Source organism: Herpailurus yagouaroundi, unplaced genomic scaffold (genome assembly GCF_014898765.1).
Source record: "Herpailurus yagouaroundi ecotype Mexico unplaced genomic scaffold, PumYag 100, whole genome shotgun sequence".
Lineage (NCBI taxonomy): Eukaryota > Metazoa > Chordata > Mammalia > Carnivora > Felidae > Herpailurus > Herpailurus yagouaroundi.
In genome coordinates, this window is record NW_024412391.1 from 70,744,835 (window position 1) to 70,772,602 (window position 27,768).

The 27,768-nt window shown below is 38.1% G+C and overlaps 1 pseudogene; it reads left to right on the forward strand.

Moving 5' to 3' along the window:
- Window positions 1-17,996: 17,996 nt before the first annotated feature.
- Window positions 17,997-27,768, forward strand: part of LOC121028035 (ras-related protein R-Ras2-like) — a 40,117-nt pseudogene continuing 30,345 nt past the window's right edge.

Here is a 27,768-nt window from a genome sequence, read left to right on the forward strand (position 1 = left end):
AATTCATGCTTCTCAAAAATGTAGTGTGTACTTACCATCCTCTTTCTTTACTTCCCGTTTATGGAGAGCCTCCTGAAATCTGACTTTTGAACTCAGCACTTCATTCAAACTGCTCTTGATGAGGTCATCAATGGTCACCTCATGTTTTCATTCCTATCTTACTGATCTCCCTGGGAGCATTCAATGGTTAATGATTCTTAAGTGCACACTTTCTAGTGCTTTGTTTGAATTAAAAATAAATTAATATATTTATGGGTAAGTGTTCATAGAATAGTTTTCACCCATTGTAGGGGTACAGTTTTGTTTTCTGCGGGAGCATTGGCATTGTGTGAAGGGAGGTCTTGGTTCTTGGACTCCCCGTGAAAAGATTTGCATGAGGATCCACGAAGGCAGTGAGAAGGAAAGCAGCAAGCACAAAGCAGTTTATCAAACTAAAGTGTACTCTCAAGCAGGACAGCAGGCAGGTTCTGGGAGGTGGGACCTGCCTTTAGGTTGATTTCGGTTTGGAGGGAGATTTGTTGTGTCTCTGTGGGCTGGGAGGAGCTTCCGTCTCCGGTGGGGTGGTCACTAATGGAAGCTACTTCAAATCATGTGGGAGACTCCTCCCGGAGGGAGAGTTTTTGTTCCTTTAGGGTTTTTACTGGAACATTCATGGCAGCCTTTCTCCCTGGTGGGATTGTAACAGCAATGTAAAATTCATTATGAGTCTAGGGGTTACCCTGGGAGCACAGGTGGTAGAAGAGAGTGCATGTTCTGCATCTGCGGCTCTTGCTTTGTTGTCCCCAAGGTCTTGAAAGCCACAAGGTCAGGATGTTGTGCCCTTGGTCTTTAATGTGTGACCTATTTATCATCGTCCTTGCCTCTTGCTCCTGTCTCTATAATTTGTCTTCAGTGACTTGGGACTCTGCCTCAGAGCATTCCTTCCACTGATCATGTGTACCTTCTAACTAACAGTTTGATGAATTTTAGTAATTCTGTACAGTTAACCAAAACCACAAATGAATAGAGGAAATTACATTACCCTCTAAGGGTAATGTACATTCCTTTTACATTCCTTGCACTTTCCTGACCTTGGCCCCAGGCAACTACTGATCTAAGTTCTGTCACTATAGTTTTGCTTTTTGTAGAATTTTATATAAACTGGGTCAGATACTATGAGTTTTTTGTGTTGATTTGTTTTATCTAGTGTAATGTTTTTGAGGTTCACTGTGCTGTGGATATATTAACATCTTGTTCCTTTTCATTGCTGAGTAGAATTCCATAGGGAAGATAGAAAAAATTGTTTATCTGTACATCTTTTTGTTGTCTCCTGTTTATTGACTCATTGAAAATAATGCTGCTATAAATATTCTTCTACAAGTGTCTGTGCGAACAGATGTTTTCATTTTTCTCGGGTAAATATAAGTTGGATTGCTGGGTCGTATGATGATATACATATATATGGATAGCTCTACATCAGGATTTCTCAACAGAAGCACTACACATTTGGGGCTGAATAATTATTTGTTTTGGGGGATATTCCTATGCATTTTATTTTATTTTTTATTTTTATTTATTTTTTTTTTCAACATTTATTTATTTTTGGGACAGAGAGAGACAGAGCATGAACGGGGGAGGGGCAGAGAGAGAGGGAGACACAGAATCAGAAACAGGCTCCAGGCTCTGAGCCATCAGCCCAGAGCCCGACACGGGGCTCGAACTCACGGACTGCGAGATCGTGACCTGGCTGAAGTCGGACGCCTAACCGACTGCGCCACCCAGGCGCCCCTCCTATGCATTTTAGATGTTTAATAGCATCCTGGACAAGACCTACAGTTGATCCTGGTAGCATACTATCCCCCCCCCCCCACACACACCCCAGGTGATAACCCAAACTAGATACTGCCAAATGTTCCCTGGGGGCAAAAATCACCTCCTGTTGAAAAACACTGCTTTATATTCTAAACTTGGAATTGTCAGCCATCTAACCTTATTGTTTTAGTGTGTGTGGGGGGGGGGGGGGGGGGGGTTAGTATCTCATTATGAGGTTAATTTGTATTTCCCTAAAGACTCCTGTAGAAATAAACACAGACACACAAAAGAGCACAAGCAAAGGTTGTGTATTCAGGGCTTGCTATAGCAAGGGAGTAAGCCACCATCACTTGAATTTGGCAGACTCACGGGCAGACGGAGGTGGAAGAAAGGAGAGGCTTCAGGTAGTCCCTGAGTGGGGTTTGTTGGCATGGGGAAGCTAGAGACGGCATATTGGGCAGAGCATTCTATGTGATTGATTAGGAAAGTGTATTTGGCATTCTCTGTTGGTTGTAAGTTGGAAATGGAGGCAAAAATTAGGGAAGCTGGCAGTTACTCATTAAACCCTGACCCTTTGGGCTGATTGTTACAGAGATGATTATTTGACTTCTGGACTGGTTTCTGCAGGTAGTGGGTCAGAGTTCTATTTTTTATATCTGGTATGGTGGATATTTTTGTATATTCAGTCACTCAGTAATGATATTGAGTATCTTCAAGTGTGCTTTATTAGATATTCAGCTCTTTGACTCTTTTTTTTTTTTTTTTAGTGAAATGACTATTAAAAAATTTGCCCATATTTTTTGAAGGAGGTTTCTCTTCTCTTATTGTTGAGGTGCAAGAGTTCATTATATATTCTGGATCAGTCATTTGTAAAATACATATTTTGGAAATATTTTCTGTACATCGCTTGACTGTTCATTTATTATTTTTTTTAATATCATGTTTTAATTTTCTTTGGCTATAGAACCGGAAGTGGGATTTTTGGATCATACACGTTTTCTAATTTAAATTTTATGTGTACCTTCCATGCTCATTTGCATAGTGGATGAACCAGTATTCATTTCCACAGTAACAACAGTGGAAAAAGGTGATCTTTTCCACACATTTTGAAGCGTTTCTTTTGAAGAGCAGATAATTTTAATTGTGATGTAGTCCAATTTTTATAATTTTTTATGTTATAGCTTATGCTTTTTGCATCATCTTGTTTAAAAATATTTGCCTAGCAAATGTCACACAATTTTTTTCTACTATTTACTTTAAGTTTTGTTTTGTTTTGTTTTTTCTCATTTGGTTTTATTTTATTTTATTTTATTTTTTCAATATATGAAATTTATTGTCAAATTGGTTTCCATACAACACCCAGTGCTCATCCCAAAAGGTGCCCTCCTCAATACCCATCATCCACCCTCCCCTCCCTCCCACTCCCCATCAACCCTCAGTTTGTTCTCAGTTTTTAAGAGTCTCTTATGCTTTGGTTCTCTCCCACTCTAACCTCTTTTTTTTTTTCTTCCCCTCCCCCATGGGTTTCTGTTAAGTTTCTCAGGATCCATATAAGAGTGAAACATATGGTATCTTTCTCTGTATGGCTTATTTCACTTAGCATCACACTCTCCAGTTCCATCCACGTTGCTACAAAAGGCCATATTTCATTCTTTCTCATTGCCACGTAGTACTCCATTGTGTATATAAACCACAATTTTTTTATCCATTCATCAGTTGAGAAACGGGAACCCTCTTGCACTGTTGGTGGGAATGCAAATTGGTGCAGCCACTCTGGAAAACAGTGTCGAGGTTCCTCAGAAAATTAAAAATAGACCTACCCTATGACCCAGCAATAGCACTGCTAGGAATTTACCCAAGGGATACAGGAGTACTGATGCATAGGGGCACTTGTACCCCAATGTTTATAGCAGCACTCTCAACAATAGCCAAACTATGGAAAGAGCCTATTTACTCTAAGTTTTACCAGTATTTGCTTTTATGTTTAGTTCTATGATGCATTTACAGTTAATTTTTATTTATTATTTTTTTAAGTTTATTTATTTTTGAGAGGGTGGGAGGGGCAGAGAGAGAGGGAGACTGGGGATCCTAAGAGTGCTCCGCACTGACAGCGAGGGCCAATCTGGGGCTCAAACTCAGGAAACATGAGATCATGACTTGAAGCAAAGTCAGGTACTTAACTGACTGAGCCACCCAGGTACCCCTAAAGTTAATTTTTACATATGGTGTGAGATGAGAATTAAAGTTTTTTTTTTCTCCCTACATATGTTATAGCATTATTTGTTGAAAAGGCTATCTTTGCCCTATCGAATTGCCTTGGCACCTTTGTTAAAAATTGATTGAATGTGTGTGAGTTTATTTTTGGGCTCTCTAACCTACTATATCTATCCATAATATCTGTCCTTATATTAATACCGCATTATTATACCTCCTAGTTTAAGTCACTCGAATTGTTGTTTGTAAATATTGTTCTAGTTTGCCATTGCTTTTGCATTTGCATTTTACTTGTAGAATAAGTTTATCCATTTAAATTTAAAAAGCTCAAGATTTTAATGGGGATCATATTAAATGTATGGAAAAATTTAGGGAGTTTGTTAGTCTAAGTTCTGAGAAACAGCACAAGAATATTAAACATGTAAGAAATATACTAAGAAACAAGCTTGTGAGGAAAAAGTCAAGACGGACACAGGAGACATTGGGCAAGCCATCAGGTCATGATGCAAGTATAATGCCAAATGAAGTAGAGAAAGAAGAAAGAAAACACGAATGTAAGCATCTTAGACTTTGAGCAGTTCTTTTTTTCTTAATTTTTTTTAATGTTTATTTTTGAGAGAAACAGTGTGAACCCGGAGGGGCAGAGAGAGAGGGGGACAAAGGATCCCAAGCAGGCCCCAGGTTCTAAGATGTCAGCATAGATCTCGATGCAGGGCTTGAACTCAAAAGCAGGCTCCAGGATCGGAGCTGTCAGCACAGAGCCCAATGCAGGGCTGGAACTCATGAACTGTGAGATCAGTACCTTAGCTGAAGTCGGATGCTTAACTGGCTGAGCCACCCAGGTGCCCTGACTTGGGGCCGTTCTGAGGGAAGTTTGGAAGACATTTGTTGAGCATTTGAGTCCCATTAATTCATAAGAGCATTCTGGGTTTACTAGGAATAATCCAGCCTTAGCTCCTCTGCTGTGCTCAGTTACTGGCTGTGACCAACCTGCAAGATGCATGGCCATAGTACAAATGCAGTCATGGATGTCAGAGCACACAGCTATGGCCCTACATCAATTATGGTTCATAAAGTTGGATCTGAGAGGTTGATCCTCAAGGCTTCCCCAGAAATAAATGCCATCTTAACACTATTGAATCTTCCAATCTACAAACATGGTGTATCTCTCTTTATGAGATTTAAAGTCTCCCATCTGACCTTTTGTAGTTTTCACTCTTCATTTTTTGTGTAATAAACTTTATTACTCTTTTTCAGTGTCCTGTGAATGAAACTCTATTTATTTATCAACATATTTTATTTTTGCAACAGTACATTTGATTTTTGACACAATTAATATTTGTATTTTATCTTGTAACATACAACCATGCTAAATGTATTTTTTATTATCATTCCATTCTATTCTATTGTCATTTTTTTTTAAATTTTTTTTTTCAACGTTTATTTATTTTTTGGACAGAGAGCGACAGAGCATGAACGGGGGAGGAGCAGAGAGAGAGGGAGACACAGAATCGGAAACAGGCTCCAGGCTCTGAGCCATCAGGCCAGAGCCTGACGAGGGGCTCGAACTCACGGACCGTGAGATCGTGACCCGGCTGAAGTCGGACGCTTAACCGACTGTGCCACCCAGGCGCCCCTCTATCATCATTTTTTAAGATTCTAGAGAGTTTTCTACCTATAGGATTATATTATATCCCAATACATTTATTCTTAATATTTAATTTCAAATCTTTATAATCTTAAACTATTTTTTCCCCATAATGGATTGGCTCGGATTTCCAGTGCAATAGATTAAGAATTGAGCAGGTCACCATTATAAACAACTGTGGTTATATTCTTCCAGGAGCACTGGGATCTAAACTATAGTCCATGTCAAAATTATCCTAGCCAAGATGCAAGGAATCTAGTATATTGTATGCAGGGCCTGATTGTCCATTACTGGTCAAGTGCTATTTCTGGGACATTAATTACCTACCTCCTGCAGCTAGAAAAGTCTTCAGACAGAAATACTGATAATCAGTGTAAGAGGTCTTGGTATTTAAAGATGAATTTTCTTAATTGTGTAGATGGAATTTGCTGTACTTGGACTCAAATATGGCCCATGGTAAATGCCCCTAGTTACCTTATTCAATGTAACAGGAGGACTCCTAAAACTATTTAGGATGAAAACTGCATAATGATATGGTACCTGCTCACCACAATCTGTAAGAAATGAATACTCTTTTACTAACACCCTAAGAAATATACTATGGAGAGGAATGCCAGCTCCTTGAAATGTGTTCCTGTTGTTTGTTTCCATATTTAGGATACACTAATGGAATATTTTGCAGTTTCAGTGGCCTGCTGGCTTCAATGATTGTAGAAACCAAGAAGCTTCATTTAAGTCTTAGGAGTAGAGTGGGTTCCTGTTACTATCAGGGCCAGAGTAGCTATCAGAAAGGTTTTGACCATCAGAAAAGCTTGTAGATGATAAATAATCATGGAATCCATAAGAATTTTATATATATCTATATCTATATCTATATCTATATCTATATCTATATCTATATCTATATATCTCCTCTTTCGTAGATAGTACCCTGACATAAGCCACAAAAGGAAAGAAAGTCATGGCTTCTCATCCAATTTCCAGATGTAATTCCATTCATAGACCCAACGTTCCTTGTGTGAATAGGAAAGTGGGTGCTCTTAAGAAAGATTACCCTGGGGCGCCTGGGTGGCTCAGTTGGTCGGGCATCCGACTTCAGCTCAGGTCATGATCTCACAGTCTGTGAGTTTGAGCCCCGCATCGGGCTCTGTGCTGACAGCTCGGAGCCTGGAGCCTGCTTCAGATTCTGTGTCTCCCTCTCTCTGACCCTCTCCCGTTCATGCTCTCTCTCTGTCTCAAAAGTAAATAAACATTAAAAAAATTAAAAAAAAAAAGATTATCCTAAATAGTTGATAGCAATATTTTTTTTCTAAAACTTTGAGAATAACCAGTGGGTCATTCATTACTGCTGTTTGTAAGGGTAGACAGAAAACCTAGACCTCCAGAGTTGGAAACTTCAACGGAACAGTAATTTCTAGAGAGCTAGAAAGTCCCTATAGATCACTATGATGGTCATAGCAGTCAATAGGATTAGTGAAACTTTATCCATAGCTCCTCATGGAAGGTTCTGTGGAACTTTGGACTTATCTACTAGTTAGTTATCTGTCCAGTTTCTGACTAAAGAGATCTGTGCCACATTTTGACATAATCTCTGTCTTGAGTCCCAGAGGCTGCTATGATAGGATGGATCCAGAAGAAGCTCTTAGAGTTAGTTCCCTTCTCCTAACAAATGACCAAGTCTTAGGTCTTAGGACTCAGGTGGAGTAGAACCCAAAGCAGTAGTTATGAGATGCTAGGAATGGTGTGGTGCCACCAACAGCATGCTAGCTAGATTGACCTGTGATAGTCTTGGGCTGTGTTCTCAACTGTCTTTTTTTTTTTTTTATTGTGTTTCATTTTTAATGAGACAGGTACTCCAACTTTCTCATGTCTTCTGTGAGAGCACCAGTATCATTCCAAGTTAATAATTTTCTTCTTAAACTGAATCCAAGAGTACACACTTGAACAAATCCTATTAATTACTGATTATTTTTAAAATTTTTTTTTCAACGTTTATTCATTTTTGGGACAGAGAGAGGCAGAGCATGAACGGGCGAGGGGCAGAGAGAGAGGGAGACACAGAATCAGAAGCAGGCTCCAGGCTCTGAGCCATCAGCCCAGAGCCTGACGCGGGGCTCGAACTCCCGGACCGCGAGATCGTGACCTGGCTGAAGTCGGACGCTCAACCGACTGCGCCACCCAGGCGCCCCTAATTACTGATTATTAATAAGTAAGTAGGTCTCCACTGTGTTCCTGAGCCTTCATATCTAGTATCACTTTAAGGTTTATATAATTTTTCTCTTGGACCACTGCAAAAGACTCCAAAATGATTTTTCTGCCATGGACCTGTTTCTCCAAAATTCATCTTCAATATCACTGTTACAGTTAAAAATCAGAAATGAAAACTGATTATGTTTTCAGTACAGGGACACTTGGCTGGCTCAGTCCATAGAACGCGTGACTCTTTATCTCCAGGTTGTGAGTTTAAGCATTGCATTAGGTGTAGAGATTACTTAAAAATAAAATCTTACAAAAAAACCAAATAACTTCCTCAATGCATTGCTTTGTTTAGTTAGTGTTTTCTAAAGTTCGTTTTATTTATTTTTATTAAAGGTGACACACCAATGGTTTATTAGTTTCAGATGTACAACATAGTAATTTGACAACTCTGTATGTTATGCTATGCTCATCACAAGTGTAACTACCTGTCACTATCTAACACTATTACACTGTCATTAACCATATTCCCCATGCTGTATTTTTATCCCTGAGACTAGAGGACTATATCTCCCATTCCTCTTCACCCATTTTGCCTGTCCCCCCATCCTCTCCCCTCTGGCAACCATCAGTTTGTTTTCTGTATTTACGGGTCTTTTTCTGCTTTTGGTTTCTTTATTTGTTTTGTGTTATAGATTCTACATATAAGTGAAATCAGACATATTTGTCTTTCCCTGACTTATTTCACTTAGTGTAATACTCTCTGGATCCATCCATGTTGTTGCAAAAGATGAGACTTTATCCTTTTATGACTAAGTAATATTCCATTGTGTGTATGTGTATATATATAATAATATCTTCTTTATACATTGATCTATCAGTGGAGACTTGCATTCCTCCCGTATCTTGGTTCTTGTGAATAATGTGACTGTAAACATAAGGGTGCGTGTGTCTTTTCAAATTAATATTTTCATTTTCCCTGGCTAAATATCCAGTAGCAGAATTACAGGATCCTATGGTATTTCAATTTTTAATTTTTTGAGGAACTTCCACACTGTCTTCCAGAGTTGCTGGACCAATTTAAATTTCCACAAACAGGGGGGCACGTGGGTGACTCAGTCCGTTTGTATCCAACTCTTGCTTTCTGCTCAGGTCATGATCCCACAGTCATGAGATCAAGCCCTGCTATGGGCTCCATGCTGAGCATGGACCCTGGTTAAGAATCTCTCCCCCTCTCCTCCTGCCCCTCCCCACTCATGCTTTCATACCCTCTTCCTCAAAAAAAAAAAAAACAAAAACAAAAACAAAAAAACAAAAAAAAAAACCAGAATACATAAACAGTTCAGGAAGGCTTTCGTTTCTCTATACCCTCACCAACATTTGTTATATCTTGTCTTTTTGATTCTGACAGGTTTAAGGTGATATGTCACCTGGTTTCGATTTGCATTTCCCTGATGATTAGTGATGTTGAACAACTTTATTGTGTCTGTTGGTATCTGAATGTCTATCCACGTCCTCTGCTCATTTTTTAATAGATTGATTTTTGTTGGTTTGTTTTTGTTTGGGGTTGAATTGTTTAAGTTCTTTATGGATTTTGGATACTAATTGCTTATTGAACATAATTGGCAAATATGGTTTCCTTTTCAGTAGGTTGCCTTTGTGTTTTGTTGATGGTTTCCTTTGCTGACCAAAAACTTTTATTTTCATGTAGTTCCATTAATTTATTTTTGTGTTTGTTTTCTTTGCCCATGGGGACATCTAGAAAAATGTTGGTAAGGCTCTTGTCAAATTTTCCTATATTTTCTTCTAGGAGTTTTAAGATTTCAGATCTCACATTTAGGTATCTGCCCAGTTTTTCAGCACTATTTGTTGAAGAGACTCTCTTTTCCCCATTGTATATTCTAGCTTCCTTTGCCATAAATTAATGGACCATAGAAGCATGGGTTTATTTCTGAGCTTTTTATTCTGTTCTTTTGAATTATGTGTTTATTTTTTTTTTGCTAGTACCATACTGTTTTGATTAGTACAGCATTGTATTTATTTTGAAATGTGGAATTGTGATACCTCCAAGTTTTGTTCTTATTTCTTAAAATTTTTTAAATGCTTTATTTATTTTTGACAGAGAGAGAGACAGAATATGACCAGGAGAGGGGCAGAGAGAGAGGGAGACACAGAATCCGAAGCAGGCTCCAGGCTCTGAGCTGTCAGCACAGAGCCCGACGCAGGGCTCGAACTCACAGACCATGAGACCATGGCCTGAGCTGAAGTCGGACGCTCAACCGAGTGAGCCACTGAGGCATCCCTAGTTTTCTTCTTCTTTCTTAAGATGACTTTGGCTCAGGTGATCTTCTGCAGTTCCACATACATTTTAGTATTATTTTTTCTAGTGTTAGGACAAATGCTGATGGTATTGTCATAGGGATTGGTAGAATATGTAGATTGGTTTAGGTAGTATGGACATACTAACAATGTTAATTGCTCTAACCCATGAACAAGAAGAATATTTTCATTTGTTTGTGCCACTTTCAATTTGGTTATCAATGTTTTATATTTTTCAGAGTACATGTTTTTCATTTTATTCTTTTTGGTGCAATTGTAAGAAATTGTTTTCTTAATATGTCTTTCTGCTACTTCATTATTAGTGTAAAAATACACAACTGACTGACGTGTAATAATTTGGTATTGTGCAACTTCACTGAGTTCATGTTACTCTGCTAAAAGCTTTTTTGTGGAGTCTTTAGGGTCTTCTGTATTTAGTATTATGTCATCTGCAAAGTGATAGTTTAACTTCTTAACAGCCTGGATGCCTTTTATTTCTTGTCTGATTGCTGTAGTTAGAACTTAAAGTACAATGTTGAATCAAAGTGGTTAGAGTGGACATTCTTATTTCTGATCTTACAGGAAAAGCTCTGTTTTTTTCTCCTGTGGATTTTTCATACATGGCTTTTATTCTGTTGAGATACATTCTTCTAAATGTACACTGTTGAGAGTTTTTATCATTAACACATGTGGAATTTTGTCACGTGCTTCTTCTGTGTCTGTTGAGATGATCATATTATTTTTAATCTTTGTTTTAGTACTACGGTTTATCAGGTTGATGGACCTGCAAATTATGAATCATCCTTGCATCCCTGGAATAAATCTTACTCGACTATGTGGAAAGATCCTTTAACTATATTGTTGAATGGAACTTGCTAATATATCATTGAGGATTTTTGCATGTATGTCCATCAGGGATATTGGCCTGTAGTCTTTTTGTTTTGTTTTTCATTTTGGTTTTGTTTTTGAAGTGTCTTTGTATAGTTTTGGAATCAGGGTGATGCTGGCCTTGTAGAATGTATTTGAAAACTTTCCTTCATCTTCTGCTTTGTGTATTTAAAAAAATTTTTTATTTGTTAAGTTTGTATTATAATTCCTGTATAAACAACATACGGTGTTATACTTGTTTCAGGTGTACAATATAGCGGTTTATCAATTTCATACATCACCCTGTGTTCATTACACATAGTCCTTCATCCCCATCACCCATTTCCCTATGGCCCCATCCATCCCCCTTCCGATAACCATCAGTTTGTACTTTATAGTTAGGAGTCTGCTTCTTGGTTTGTCTCTCTCTCTACTTTCCTTTGCTTATTTGTTTCTTAAATTCCACATGTGAATGAAATCCTATGGTGTTTGTCTTTCTCACTGACTTATTTCACTTAGCATAATACTCTCCAGCTGTGTCCATTATCTTGGAAATAGCAAACTTTCATTCTTTTTTGTGTCTGAGTAATATTCCATTATATGTATACCACATCTTTTTCACTCATCCATTTATTGATGAATACTGGGCTGATATCCATAATTTGTCTACTATAAATAATGCTACAACAAACATAGGGGTGCATAGATCCCTGTGAATTAGTGTTTTTGTATTTTTTGGTTAAATAGCCAGTAATAAGATTACTGGATTGTGGGGTAGTTCTATTTTTCACTTTTTTAAGAACCTGCATGCTGTTTTCCAGAGTGGCTGCACCATTTTGTATTCCCACCAACATGTCAGAGAGTTCCTTTTTCTCTAAATCCTCACCAACACTTGTCATTTCTTGAGTTTTGCTTTTAGCCGTTCCAACGGGTATGGGATGATACCTCATTGTAGTTTTGGTTTGTATTACCCTGATGATTGGTGATGCTGGGTACATTTTCACGTGTCTGTTGGCCATTTGTATGTCTTTTTTTGAGAGATGTCTGTTCATGTCTTCTGTCCATTTTTAATTGGATTATTTGTTTTTTGGATGGTTTGGAGTTGTAGAAATTCTTTATATATTTTGGATACTAAACTCTTTATCAGATGTGTCATTTGCAACTAGTTTCTCCTATTCAGTAGGGTATCTTTGAGTTTTGTTGATTGTTTTCTTTGCCGTACAGAAGTTTTTATTTTGATATAATCCCGATAGTTTATTTTTGCTTTTACTTCCCTTGCCTCAGGACACTTATATAGAAAAATGTTACTATGGCCAATATTGGAGACAATACGTCTTGTGTTCTCTTCTAGGATTTTTACGGTTTCAGGTCTCCCAGTGAGGTCTTAATTCACTTTGGGTTTGTTTTTGTGTATGGTGTAAAAAAGTGGTCCAGTTTTTCTCTTGTATGTAGCTATCCAGTTTTCCAACACCATTTGTTGAAGAGACCCTTTTCACATTGCATATTCTTTCCTCCTTTGTTGAAGATTCATTGATATTATTGTGAGTTTATTTCTGGGTTTTCTATTGTGTTCTATTGATCTGAGTGTCTATTTTATTTGTATCTGCCGGTACCATACTGTTTTGATTACTATAGTTTTCTAGTATAACTTAAAGTCTGGAATTGTGGTATTTCCAACTTTGCTTTTCTTTATCAAGATTGCTTTGGATATTAGGGGTCTTTTATTGTGCCATACAAATTTTAGGATTGCTTGTTCTAGTTCTGTTAAAAATGCTGTTGGTATTTTGATAGGGATTGCATTAAATCTGTGGATTGCCATGGATAGTAGAAACATTAAAATTTTTTTTCTTCTTCCAATCCTTGTGCATGAATGTCTTTCTATTTCTTTGTGTGTTCTTCAATATCTTTCATCAGTGGTGAAAGACTACAGGTCTTTCACCCTTTCTTAGTTGTATTCCTAGGTACTTTATTATTTTGGTGCAATTGTGCATGGGACTGTTAGTTTCCCTTTTTGCTGCTTCATTATTAGTATATAGATATGCAGTAGACTTCTAGATGTTGATTTTATCCTGTGACTTTAGTGAATTCATTTATCAGTTCTAATAATTTTGGTGGTGGATCTTTAGAGTTTTCTATATATAGTATCAAGTCATCTGCAAATAGTGGAAGTTTGACTTATCAACTTGGATACTTTTTATTTCTTTTTATTTTCTGATTGCTGGGTCTAGGACTTACAGTAGTGTGTTGAATAAAGGTGGTGAGATGGGCATCCTTGTCTTGTTCCTGAACTTCGGGGGAAAGGTCTCAGTTTTTTCCCATTAAGTATGATGTTCACTGTGGGGCTTTCACATAAGGCCTTTATTATGTTGATGTGTGTTTCCTCTAAACCTATTTTGTTGAAGGTTTTTATTGTGAATGAATATATTTTGTCAAATTTTTCTCTGCACCTATTGAAATGATGATATGGTTTTTATTCTTATTGATGTGATGTTTCCTGTTGATTGATTTGTGAATATTGAACTAACCTTATACCCCAGGAATAAGTCCCATTTTATTTGTTAATGTATTGTTGGACTTGGTTTGCTAGTATTTTGTTGATGACTTTTCCATGTTTGTTCAGCAGAGATGCTGTCCTGTAGTTATCTATTTTTTTTTTTTTTTTGTGGTATCTTTATCTGGTTTTGGTAGTCAAGATAATGCTGGCCTCATAGATGAATTTGGAAGTTTTCCTTTTTTTATTTTTTAGAATAGTCTGAGAAGAATAGATATTAACTTTTCTTTAAATGTTTGCGAGAACTCACCTGTGAATTTATTTATTGTTATTTTTTTATTTGTTTTGTCATTGTTCCTGGAATTTTTCTCTGATGGTTTCTTGTCTTTGTCACTTTTGGTCTTTCCCTTCCACTCAAAGAGTCCCTTTTATGTTTCTTATAGGGCCAGCTTAGTGGTCACGGCCCCGCTAGTTTTTGTTTGAGAAATGCTTTCTCTCTCCTTCCATCCTGTATGATAGCCTTGTTGGATAAAGTATTTTTGGGTGCATTTTTTGATGTAGGTTTTTCCCTCTTAGCACTTAGAATATATCTTGCCATTCCCGTGGCCTGCAAAGTTTCTGTTGAAAATCTGCTTATAACCTCACGGGATTTCCCTTGTATGTAACTAGCTCTTTTTCTCTTGCTGCTTTAAAAATGTTTTTCTTCACCCCTAGTTTTTGCAATTTTAATTACTATGTGCTTCCCTCCAGCTCTGTGAAAGCAAAGCATGGGGGAGTGTGGCAAGGTTTGCAAGGCCCAGGGCCTCTACAGGAGACACCCGACATTGCCATGACTGAAGGGGCCTTTCTGGCTCTGTGCAAGTACCCTGTGGGGGGTTCAGGGCAGCTAGGTGGCATGCTAGCAACGTTTGTGCACTGAGGTTCTCTGCAGGAGGGGCCCTGCTGCACTGGACTGAGGTAGGCCATCTGAAGGGACTAGATTAGGGGAAGCACAGCATGTGAAGGCTGGGCAGCAGTGTTAGCAAGTTAGGTAGCCAATCCCAACAGGTTCCTGTGTGTATGTGCTGGGGGTGGGGGAGGGAAATGGTGCCAACGAGTTGTTTTGTTCTTGGAGGAGTTCACCGGAGATGTCTGTCTTTCTGGGATGGGCTCTGAGATGAGGAAATAATGTTCCCTCCCATATGCCCCAAGGACCTTGGAAACTACTGTTTATATGCTCTATCTGCATGGGCTGTCGTACTGTCTCTTTAAGGAAGGGGGTGGGGTGGGCTTAGTGTCTTCTAGCCCTCCTGGCTCTCCCAAAGTCAAACCCATTTTTTTTTTTTTTTTTTTTTTAATTTCAGGTTTTAAGTTTTGCTGGTTGGTAAGGATTCATAAAATTTGGCCTCTCTGGTTTTTTTTTCTTTTCAAAGCCACATGTTATGGGGATCCATCTTTCCTTTGCAAGTGCCCCCAGTGTGGAAATCTGTTTCTCTCCCCTTTCCATACCCACGGCATCCCCTCCCCACCACCAGGGATAGTCCTGTGTCCTTCATGTCTCTGTCCTTCCTATCCTTTTCCTATGTGGCCTCTTCTCTACATTTAGTTTTGGAATTTATTCTGACGGTCTTCAGGATGTTTTCTGAGTTATTTGCATTGCTTTGAATGTTCTCTAGTTGTATCCTTGGGACAAGTGAGTCGAGGATCCTCCTACTCTGTTATCTTCCCTGGAAGTCCTTTTCTCTTTTATTTTGTGAAACAGTTTCAGGAGAATAAGTATAAATTATTTATGTTCTAAATTATTTTTTAAATGTTTATTTGAGAGAGAGAGACAGAGTGTGAGCAGGGGAGGAGCAGAGAGAGAGACAGAGACAAAATCAGAAGCAGAATCCAAGCTCTGAGCTCTCAGCACAGAGCCCTACGCAGGGCTCGATCCCATGGACCGTGAGTTCTTGATGTCGGATGCTTAACCAACTGAGCCAATAGCCACCCCAGTATAAACACTTTAAATATTTGGTATAATTGATCTGTGAATACATCTGGCCCTTTACCTTTGTTTTTTAGGAAATTCTTGATTGAATTTCATTACTAGTAATTGGTCTGTTCAAATTTTCTCTTTCTTCCTGATTAAGTTTGGAACATTCAGTCTGTATCTAGGGGATGATCCAGATTTCTTCGAAGTTGTCGAATTTGTTGGGATGTAATTTTTCATAGCATTTTTATAATTCTTGTGTATTTCTGTGGTGTCAGTTGGTACTTCTCCTATTTCCATTCTGATATTATTTGAGTCCTCTTTTTCTTTTCAGTCTGGCTAAAGTTTTATCAGTTTTGTTTTCTATTCAAAGAACCAGCTTTTGGTTAGATCTTTGCTATTCTAGGCTTTTGTTTTGTTGTCTCAGTTTCATTTATTTCTGCTCTGATCTTTATTATTTCTTTCCTTCTATGAACATTGAACTTTGTTCTTTTTCTAGTTTCTTTAGGTATACGTTTGAATTATTTGAGATTTTTCTTATTTCTGAGGTAGGCTTATATCTCTATAAGTTTCTCTCATAGAATTGTTTTTGCTATCCCAGATTTTGAACCATTGTGTTTTCATTTTCATTCATCTCCATGTATTTTTAAATTACCTCTCTTTTATCATTGATCCATTGGTTTTTGGAAGCATATTGTTTAGCTTCCATTTACTTTTGTTTTTTTCTTTTTTTCCTCTAGTTCCATACCCTTGTTGTCAGAAAAGATGCATGATAGGATTTCATCTCTTTAAATATATGAGGATCTAACATGTGATCTATCCTAAAGAATATTCCATGCACATTTGAAAAGAATGTGTATTCTGTTATTTTGGGGTAGAATGTTCTGTATGTAGCTGTTAAGCTATCTAGTCTAATGTGTCATTAGAGGATACTGTTTTCTTGATGATTTTCTGCCTGCATGATCTATCCATTGATGTAAGTAAGGTGTTAAAGTCCACTACTATTATCATATAACTGTCAGTTTCTTCCTTTATATCTGTTAATATTTGCTTTATGTATTTAGGTGCTGCAATGTTGGATGCACAAGAATTACAATTTTATATCCTTTTGTTTTATTGATCCTTTTGTCATTATGTAATGCCCTTTTTTGGTCTCTTCTTATAGTCTTTGTTATATGTATTTAGGTGTTTGTTTTAGAGAGAGAGAGCGAGTGAGAGAGAGAGTGAGTGATCACTTTAAGCCTATATAGGTCTTAGGTCTGAAATGAGTCTCCTGTAGGCCACATAGGGATAGGTCTTATTTGTTTTTTTTTTTTTTTTAATGCACTTTACTACCCTATATCTTTTGATTAGAGCATTTAGACCATTTATATTTAAAGTAATTGTTGAGAGGTATGTACTATTGCCATTTTGGTAGTTTTCTGGTACTTATGTAGTTCTTACCTGTTCTTTACTTCTTTTCTTGGTCTCTTCCCTGAAATTGAATACTTTCTAGGGTTTGTTATGTTTGGCTTTCTATTTTGTGTGTGTGTGTGTGTGTGTGTGTATGTGTGTGTGTGTGTGTATCAGAGGCTTTGGGTTTGTGGTTACCACAAGGTTCATGCATCACATCCTAAGCATATAGCAGTCTGTATTAAGTTTATGGCCCCTCATTTTGCTTGACTTTTCTGTGTTTGTTTTTTATGAATTTGACAGAATACCTACCTCTCCTAAACTTGAAGGAATGGTCTTGCATATGGTGCAAGGCTCTGTGTGCCTGGTGACTTTGAGTGGAGGCCGGAGCTGTGTCTGGTTTTGCCTGGGCATTCTAGGGCACATGTGCTGGGGCTGCCCTGGCGAGATGTCTGGAGCTGAAGTGGGCATAGGTGGGAGTGGTCTAAGGGTTCTGCATGCCGTGAGTGCTCTGGCAGAGCAGCCAAAGCTCAAGTAGCTAAAAGCTGTGTGTGTGTGTGTGTGTGTGTGTGTGTGTGTGTGTGTATTGTGGTGGTAGTGTTGTCTCAAGGCTCTCAGCACAGGAAAAACCCTGGGAGGACAGCTAAAGCTAAAGTGGGTGCAAGTCAGCATTTCCTGGGGCCTTCAATGCAGGTCCCCCTTTGGTGCAGTGGCCAGAGCTGGGGCAGGGCATGGGCCTCAGATCCTTGGGGTATTCCACACAGGGCCACCCCGGTGGGGCTGCTAGAACTGAGGCGTGGTGCAGGCTTGGAGTGGGAGTGTCCTAGTTCTCTCCACACAGAAGGCAAGACAACTGAAGTTTTAGTAAGAGAAAGCCAGGGTGTCCCTGGATACGCAGCAGAGGGGGTACCCTGGCAGGGTGGCTCAAGGCGATGCAGGGTGTGGGCCAGGGGACCAGGGAAAGCCTATGCAGCTGGTACCTGGTGGGGTGTTAGAAACAAAGCAGATGGAAGCCCAGAGGTCCCCAAGTGCTCTGAGCCAGGGGTACCCTAGCAAGTCATCTTGTGTCAAAGTTGCATGCACCTAGAGTGTTTCAGGATGCTTTGTCTCTGTGGCAGCTTGGGACAATGGCTGGAGTTGTAATGAGCGCTGACCGGGGTGTGCAGTGTGCACCACAATGGAGGTCTTGGTTGTTTGGCTGGGGCAGGTGTGGGCTAGAGGCCCGAGGCTCAGTGATGTTGTAGGTTTGCCTTAGTGCCTGGACCCCTCCCCCAGACATGCTATGAAGGTGGAAGGAGAACATCAACCATGGTGCTTGCTCACTGGCCCCTTTGACTCAGAGTTCCAGCAACAACCCTGCCATTTGTCAGGATTCTAGGGCTCATTTCTTGACATTCTAGTTGTCCTTTTAAACCAAAGTTCTTTTGTTTTCTGTGTCCCAGAATGTCTGCGGCTGGAGTAGGCTAGGGGCCTGGGGCTCACGGAGGTGGCAGGTTGGTGATGGTTCCTGGAACCCTGCTCCTGTGGTGGGGTAGTATAAACCGGTGCTCACGGCCTCCTGGACTAGAGAGAGTTCCAGCAGTTTTCCCACCGTCGGCAGGTTTCTAGGGCTGGTTTTAATAGACTAGTTGCCCTTTTTAAACCTTAGCTTTTTGTCTGTGCCCCAGGGCAGAGGAATCGGCTCATGGTCTGTAGGTAGTATTCCTCCCCATTGCATTCACAAGGCCAGGGGTGGCGATTCCCTCTGTTACTATGTCTTCATCTTTTTGGCCTTTCTGTATGTGCAGAAGCTGTTTAGTAAGACCTCAGTTCTTCCGGAGGAATTTCTCTATATACAGATGTACTTTTGCTGTGTCTGTGGAGGAGGTGAGTTCAGGGTCTTTCTCTGTTGCCATTGGACCAGAACTCCCAGAATGCATTTCAAAGATCACTAAACTTAAGATAGGAAACTATATCTTTTATAGCATCCGTTTTAGTGTATCTATCTTGTGTAATTTTGTATTAAGTTCCTGGAAAAAAAGAAACCCCGTTGATGAAATCTTAATGCTTGTTTACTTAAAGATTATTTTTATGCAGTACCTATTATCATTTCATGGAATTAGTGGAATTAGTACTGACATAAATTTTTAGAAATACTGGTTTATATAATAAAGCTTAAGTTTCTTCATAAGGCATGTTACAGCTCCCATGCTCTGATACCTGTCTTTACTTTCGGCTTCATCTTATTCCATTAAATTGTATTCATTAAGTCTCAGGGCATGTAACCTGTATTAAGATATTCATCCATTCACTCAGTTATTCTTTCATTTACATGCATAATTTGTTGATCTTACAATTCTGGTGGGAAAGACATAATCACAAATTGAGGGGCATGATTTAGAAATTTAATTGGATTAAATAACAAATTTATTGTCTCCCTAACAAGAACTTCTAGGGCTCTGTAAAGCATTACTTAAATTACTTTAGTGGTTTAGTGGCCTCACCAAAACGCTGATTCTCTCTTGTTTTTACTCTGTTACTCTACGGGGGTTTGTATGGACATCAGGTTTTATCTTCTCATGGCTGCAAAAAGGTTACAATAATGACAGGCATCCCTTGCAATGTTCAAAAGTAGAAGAGATCAGTTCTTTTTGACTGTCACTTTTAAGAGTGAGGAAGTCTTCAACCATAGAGTGGAAATCTCGATTCTCACGGCCACAGATCTCAAATCTCATTGGCAAAAATTGGAAAGGGTTGCTGTCTTGAAACCGAGAACTAGTAAGAGGAAGAGGATTACTATCTGGGTTGTTCGCATGGGAGTGTATCCATGGCTTCTCTGGGATAAGAGTGAGCAAATGAGTAAGATTTATTCCCAGATGACATGGGACACTATCAGGGGGACCACTGATTATGCTTGCTCTATACTGCCTCTTTCACTCATTATCCTATCCAGTCTATGGTGCATAGGTTCCCCACACATAACTTAGTGTTCCTTACTATTTTACATTTGAATATGCTGTCTATTTAAAGTGCATAAGTTCCTTCTCTTTTCTACATGTGGTTAATTCTGATTTACCAGTTAAAAGATAATTCATGGGCTAACGTCTCCCAGAGTTTTATGGACTCTCCTATGGATATCCATAGTACACTCTGCATATTTCTATCACTACCATTTCCATACTAAGATTATCAGTATCAGTGTGTGATTACGTGTCCCTCTTTATCTTTAGACCTATAAGAATGAATGTCTAGATATAGATGCCTTAATGACAGAAAATAATGTTCACATTACACAGAGTATATTTTTGCAAGGAAACACCCAAACAGGAATTTGATTACATTGTCCTAGACTTTTATTCATAGTATTTGTTTTCTCACTACATATTTTTAAATAGCTTTTCTTTTTTTTTGTTTGTTTTTAAAGTGTCTTCTTTTTTTTTTAACGTTTATTTATTTTTGAGACAGGGAGAGACAGAGCATGAACGGGGGAGGGTCAGAGAGAGGGAGACACAGAATCCGAAACAGGCTCCAGGCTCTGAGCTGTCAGCACAGAGCCCGATGCGGGGCTCGAACTCATGGACTGCGAGATCATGACCTGAGCCGAAGTCGGACGCTTAACCGACTGAGCCACCCAGACGCTCCTTAAATAGCTTTGCAAGAATAGTTTCAGAGGAACAGAAGGGTGTAAAATTAATAGTTTTTATATACTCCATGCCTAGTTTTCCTTGATGTTAAGATCTGACACTACTATGGACACCTGACACATCTGATGAACCAGTATGTAAACACTGTCAGTAACTAAATTGAGGCCTTGATGGCTTTAGTTTTTACCTACTGTGTTAGTTCTTAGGCGTACTGGTCAGGTCTTTTATTTTACTGTTTTCTTACATAATTTTTAAAAGTTTATTTTGAGAGAAAGAGAGCCTGAGCAGGGGAGGGGCAGAGAAAGAGGGAGGGAGAGAGAATCCCAAGCGGGCTCCATGCTGTGAGCACAGAGCCTGACATAGGGCTCGATCTCAGAAACTATGAGAACACGACCTGAGCCCAAACCAAGAGTTGGATGCTTAACCACTGGAGCCACCCGGGAACCCCACTTGTCAGGTATTTTATATAGTTTCCCTCAACTGAGAATTTTCTAATGATGTTACTGTGCTTAGACTTGGATGGAGGGTTTTTGGAAGGAAGAACATAGAGGTAAGATAGAGTTCTCATCACATCATATTAAAAGATGCATATTGTCAGGGCGCCTGGGTGGCTCAGTCGGTTAAGTGTCTGACTTCGGCTCAGGTCACGATCTCACTGTCCGTGAGTCCGAGCCCCGCGTCGGGCTCTGTGCTTACTGCTCAGAACCTGGAGCCTGTTTCAGATTCTGTGTCTCCCTCTCTCTCTGACCCTCCGTTCATGCTCTGTCTCTCCCCGTCTCAAAAAAATAAATAAAATGTTAAAAAAAAATAAAAAAAAAGATGCATATTGTCAACACAATTTGTCATAATGGATGTTAAGTTTGATCACGTAGTTTGATGATGTTTGTCAGGTTTTTAGATATTAATTTATTTTTTTCCTCCTTTCCATATTGTATTGTTTTGAAGGAGGTCACTATGTATAACAACCCAGTTTTAAGTGTTGGGGAATTATGCTACACTACCTGCATTAATTGGAATTCTCTTGTTTAGGATATTTGTCTGTGCTTACCTATCTATAATCTATTTACTTAATCATTATGGGCTAAAGGATATTAATTTTCTAACTTGGGTTACGATCACATATTATTTTGTGTTGCTTTTCATTTTTGACCATAGAGAGTTCTATCAGTTGGCTCCGATGTCCCTTTTAGCATATTTCAGTTGTTTTTATTTTTTTAAACACTTCATTAATTTCTGACACTGAAAGATATTTCAGGCTCATCGTGCGTATTCCCTGCATTATCATTTCTCTAAGGATCTCAGGTTCCTTTTGATGGAAAAATTAGAATACAGGGTTTGTTGTTAAGGGGAGGTATTGTTGCTAGGGACTTAGTTAACAGAATAAACAAAAATGTATTTATAGTAAAAAAGTGTATGACACTTAACTAGAATTCTTTTTTCCAAGTTTATTAACACATAATTGACATATAAAATTGTCTAAATCAAATTTGTACAATGTGATGATTTGATACATGTATACATTGCAAAACGATTACCACAATAGCGTTCGTTAACACTTTTATTCCCTTATGTAATTAGCATTTCTTTTTGTGGTGAGACTATTTAAGCTCTATTCTCTAAGCAACATTCAAACACATAATACAGTATTGTTCACTACAGTCGCCATCCTATACATTCAATTCAAGGAACTTCCTCGTAACTGGAAGTTTACACCTTTAACGAACTCGTCCTTCCTCTCCCCAACATATCCAGCCCCTGGCTACCACTAGTCCAATCTCTGTTTCTAGGAGTTTGGATATTTACATTTTTTTTACTTAAATATTTAACATATTTAAAATAGATCACATAGTATTTGTCTTCATCTGTCTGACTGACTTCACTTAGCATTATGTCCTCATATTCCACCCATGTTGTCACAAATAGCAGAAGGTACTTCCCATAGCTGAATCATATTCATATTATCTGTGTATGGAAGAAACAATAGAGAGATTAGAGATATAGACATACCACATTTTCTTTATTCATCAATGACTATCCATCAGCGGACACTTAGGTCCTTACCATGTCTTAACTCTTGTGAATAATGTTTGGATGAACATGGGGATACAGGTATCTTCTTCACATACTGATTTCATTTCCTTATGATGTACACCCAGAAGTGAGACTGCTGGATTATAGAGTAGTTCTATTTTTAAATTTTTTTGACAAACCCATACTAGTTTCCATAGTCGCTGTATCAGTTTGCATTCTAATAGTACACAGAATTCCCTTTCTTTCACATTTCTTGCCAACACATCTTCACTAATGTGTTTTTGATAAAAGCCATCCCAACAGGTGGGATAGGATTTCTCACTGTGGTTTTGACTTGCCCTTCCCTGATGATTAGTGATGTTGAGCATCACGTTTCATGTACTCCTTGGCCATGGGTGTGTCTTCTTTGGCAAAATGTCTACTCAGCTCTTCTGCTCATTTTTAAATCAGCTTTTTTGGTTTTTGGCTCTTGAGTTGTAGGAGTTGTTTATATATTTTGGATATTTACCCCTTATCCAATAGATGATTGCAAATATTTTCTCCCATTCCATCCATTGGTTGCCTTTTTATTATCTTTTAATGTTTATTTTTGAGAGAGAGACAGCGTGTGAGCTGGGGAGGGGCAGAGAGGGGGAGACACAGAATCCAAAGCAGGCTCCAGGATCCCAGCTGTTAATACAGAGCCCGACACAGGGCTCAAACCCATGAACCAGGAGGTCATGACCTGAACCGAAGTCATGTTTAACTGACTGAGCCACCCACGCACCCCTTATTATTGTGTCTTTAATTATTTTTATTTTTGGCTGTACAGAAACTTTTTCCATTTGTCAAACTAAACTAAGTCTTTCTTGCTTGTGCTTTTGATGTCACATTAAAAAAATCATTGCTAAGATCAGTCTCAAGGAATTTTTCTTTTGCTTTCTTCTAGGAGTTTCACACTTTCAGGTCTTAGACTTAAATCTTGAATCCATTTCAAGTTAATTTTTGTGAGTGGTTGTAAGAATGTGATTAATTTTCCAAACACCGTTTATGGAAGAGACTATTCTTGCCCCAGTGGATATTTGTGAGTTTCTTGTTAAATATGAGTTGGCTATATATACAAGGGTTGATTTATGTTTTATTTATTGAGAAAAGTCTGTTTTCTGGATCTATGTGTTTATTTATATGACTCGAATACAGCTTGAAAACAGGAAGTATGATGCCTCCTGCTTTCTTTTTTCTTAGGATTTCTTTGGCTATTCAGGGTCATTTATGGTTCCATACAAATTTTAGAACTTTATGTCTGTGAAAATGTCATTAGAATTTAGTTAGGAATTCCATGAAATCTATAAATGGCTGTGGGGAGTGCACATTTTAGTATGAGTTCTTTCTATCCAGGAACCCAGGATATCTTTCCATTCATTTGTATCTTTGTCAATTTCTTTCACCAAAGTTTTTTCTTTTTTTTCCCCTCAGTATACAGATCTCTCATCCCCTTGGTTGTGTATTTTTTTTTTCTGTTTTTGATGCAATTATGAAAGAGACCATTCTCTTTTTTTTCTTCAGATATTTTGTTGTTAGAATATAGAAAGGTAGCTCATTTCTATGTGTTTTATATCCTGGAACTTTACTGAATACATTATTCTAACAATTTTCAGTGGAGTCTTTAGAATTTCCGGTATATAAGATAACGTCATCTGCAGATAGAAACACTTTTACTTCACCCATTCTGATTTCTTTTTCTTGCCTGGATATTCTTGCTAGAACTTTCAGGACTGTGCTGAACAGGAATGATGAGAATGAGTAGCCTTGTCTTGTTCATGATCTCAGAAGACAAGCTTTCAAATTTTCATGTGGGTCTATGTTAGCTGTGGCCTTGTCTTTTATGGTCTTTATGATGATATGTTTCTTCTCCACTCAATATGTTTAGCATTGTTATTCTGAAAGGATGTTGAATTTTGTCAAATGGTTTATCATATTTATTTTATTAAAAAAATTTTTTTTTGCATTTATTTATTTTTGAGAGACAGAGAGAGACAGCGTGAGCAGGGGAGGGGCAGAAAGAGAGGGAGACACAGAATCCGAAGCAGGCTCCAGGCTCTGAGTCGTCAGCACAGAGCCCGATGCAGGGCTGAACCCACAAACCGTGAGATCATGACCTGAGCCAAAGTTGGATGCTTAACGGACTGAGCCACCCAGGCGCTCCTATCATATTTATTGATGTGCATGTGCTGAGTCACCTTTGCCTCCCAAGGGTAAATCCTACTCTATTGCGGGGTATAAGCCTTTTAGTGTGCTGTTAAGTTTTATTTCCCAGTATTTTGTTAACATTTTGCATTTATATTTAGCAAGGATACTGATCTCTAGTTACTCGTAGTGTCCTTATTTGGCTTTGGTATCAGGGTAATAATGCTGGCCTGAAAAAAACTAAGAACTAGGGAGCACTCCCAAACTCATTTTATAAGAATTTAAACGGTTGGTGGTAATTCTTCAATTGTTAGAGGAATTCACCAAAGAAACCATCTGGCCCTGGGCTTTCATTGTTGACAGGTTTTTGATGACTGCTTTAGTCTCCTTACTGGTCTGTTCAGATTTTCTATTTCTTAATGACTTAATCTTCATAGGTTGTATATTGGTCAGCCTATAATTGCTGATGGCAAGCTCTCATGGTCTTTTGTATTTGTGGTGTGGCAGTTCTAATATCTCTTCCTTTATTTCTGAATTTGAGTTTCCCCCCCTTTTTTTTAATAAATAAGTCTAGAGTAAATGTTTACCAATTTTATCTTTTCACAACTCTGTATTCTACTGTTTTTTTGGTCCTTATTTATTTCTGCTCTGATTTTATTATTTCCTTCCTTCTATTAACTTTGGGCTTATCTTGTTCTTTGTCGAGCTCTTTGAAGCGTACAGGTTGTCTCTTGGAGATCTTTATCTCTATAAACTTCCCTTATAAAAATGGTTTTGCTGCCTCCCCTAAGTTATGGTTTGTTGCGTTTCTCTTTTCTTTTGCCTCAAGATATTTTTTGATTAGTCTTGATTTTTTTCTTGGACTCATTGGATGTTCAGTAGGGTGTTTAATTTCCACACATTTGTGAATTTTCCAGCTTTTCTCTTGCAATTGATTTCTAGTTTCAGCGCACTGTGGTCAGAAAACATACATTGTATCCATTAGCCTGGATAATGTTCTGTTCACTTGAGAAGATTATGTATCAACTCTCCCTAGAAATGTTTTCTATAGATCCGTTAGGTTCATTTGTTGGAAAGCATAGTGCAAACAGATTTCCTTCCTTATTTTTTAGGCTAATCTATCCATTTTGAAAGTGAGGCAATCAAGTCTTCTACCATGATTGTATTGTCTATTTCTGTCTTAATAACCATTAGTAGTTTTTAAATATATTTTGGTACTCTGATGTTGAGTTCAGGTAAATTTATGATTGGCATATACCCTTGATCACTGATCTCTTTATTTAAAATATGCTCTTCCTTATCTCTTGTTAAAGTTTTTTTTTTCTCTCCTGTTACAGGTTTTGACTTAAAGCCATTTTTTCTTCTCAAAAAAGTACAGCTATTCCTGCTCTCTTTTGGTTTCCATCTGCAAGGAATATCTTTCTCCATAACTTCACTCGGAGCCTCTATGGCTTCTGAAAGCTGAAGTGCATTTCTTTTAGGCAGCACATATTTTGGCCTTGTTTTTTAAAGCATTCAATCACTCTTTGTCTTTTGATTGGAGAATTTAATCTATTTATATTCAAGTAATTATTAGTAGGTAAGGACTTCTAGCGCTATGTTATTAATCATTTTCTGGTGGTTGTGTAACTCTCTTTTTCCTTTCTTCCTCTCTTATTGTCCTCCTTTGAGAATTTAGGATTTTCCATAGGGATATGCTTTGATTCACTTCTCTTAATCTTTGAAAAATCTAAGTTTTAGCTTTGTGGTTACTAGAAAACATAGATATAATAGTTTATGTTAGGCTAACAACCTCAATTACATTTAAAAATTCTAGTTGTTTACTCCTCCTCACATGTTTTATGTTTTTAATGTTGTAATTTATATATTTTTATATTGTGTATCTATTAAAATTATTGTAGCTATAATTTGTCCCATTTTTTCCTTTAACTTTTATACTAGGGTTACCTGATAGACACATCACAAGTCAACACATGGCATTATTAGGGCATTCTGAATTGATTGTATACTTGACCAGTGTGTTTTATACGTTCATATGTCTTCGTATTTCTGATTCATGTCCTCTCACTTTAACTTGACACATTCCTTTCAGCATTTCTTGTAAGGTAGGTCCAGTGGTGATTATCTCCCTCAGCTATTGTTTGGGAATATCTTTACCTTCCCTTCATTCCTGAAGGACAACTTTGCAGGGTCAAGTATTCTGGTTGGCAGGGTCCCCCGCATGCCTGCCCCAGTACTTTGAATATATCATACCACTCTCTCTTGACCTGCAAGGTTCCTACTGAGGAGGCCACTGGTAGCCTTATGGGGATTCCTTTCTAGGAGAGATTTTTTTCCTTGATGCTTTTAAAGTACTCTCTCTGTCTTTGATTTTAGACAGGTGTACTAGAATGTGTTTTGGAGACAGTCATTTTAGACTGAAATTTGGGGGAGATCTGTTATCGTAATGAATTTGGATGTCCAAGTCTCTCCCCACATTTGAGAAGCCTCAGCCATTAATTAAGCCTTCTGTTCCTTTCTCCCACTCTTCCTTCTGAGATTCCAACTTTTCTTTAATGATATTCCATGGTTGTTCATGCTGCTTTTCTTCACCCTTTTTCATTCTTTTTTTGATCTCCTCTGAATAATTATGAAGGCTTTGTCTTCTACTTCACAGAATCTTTTTTTTCCCCCTTGCTCCATTATGTTTTTGATACTCTCTGTTGTATTTTTCATTTCATTCACTACTTCCTTCAGTCCCAGAATTTCTGACTGGTTGTTTTGAAATTATTTCTGTTAAACTTTGTATTTTGTGTATTGTTTTCCTGATTTCACTGAGTTATCTTTAAATGTTTTCTTGTAGCTCATTGAGATTCCTTAAAACAGCTATTTTGAATTCTTTATCAGGTCAATCACCGATTTTCATTTCTTTGTGGTTGATTCCTGAAAAATTGTGTTCTTCTGGAGTCATCATGTTTCTTTAATTTGTAATGTTCCTTGTAGTCTTGAGTTTCTGTCTTCACAGCTGAAGAAGTCACCTCCTCTGTTCCTCACTAACTAGCTAAGAGAAGGACCTTGTAAGCCCTGCTAGGGATGCCTT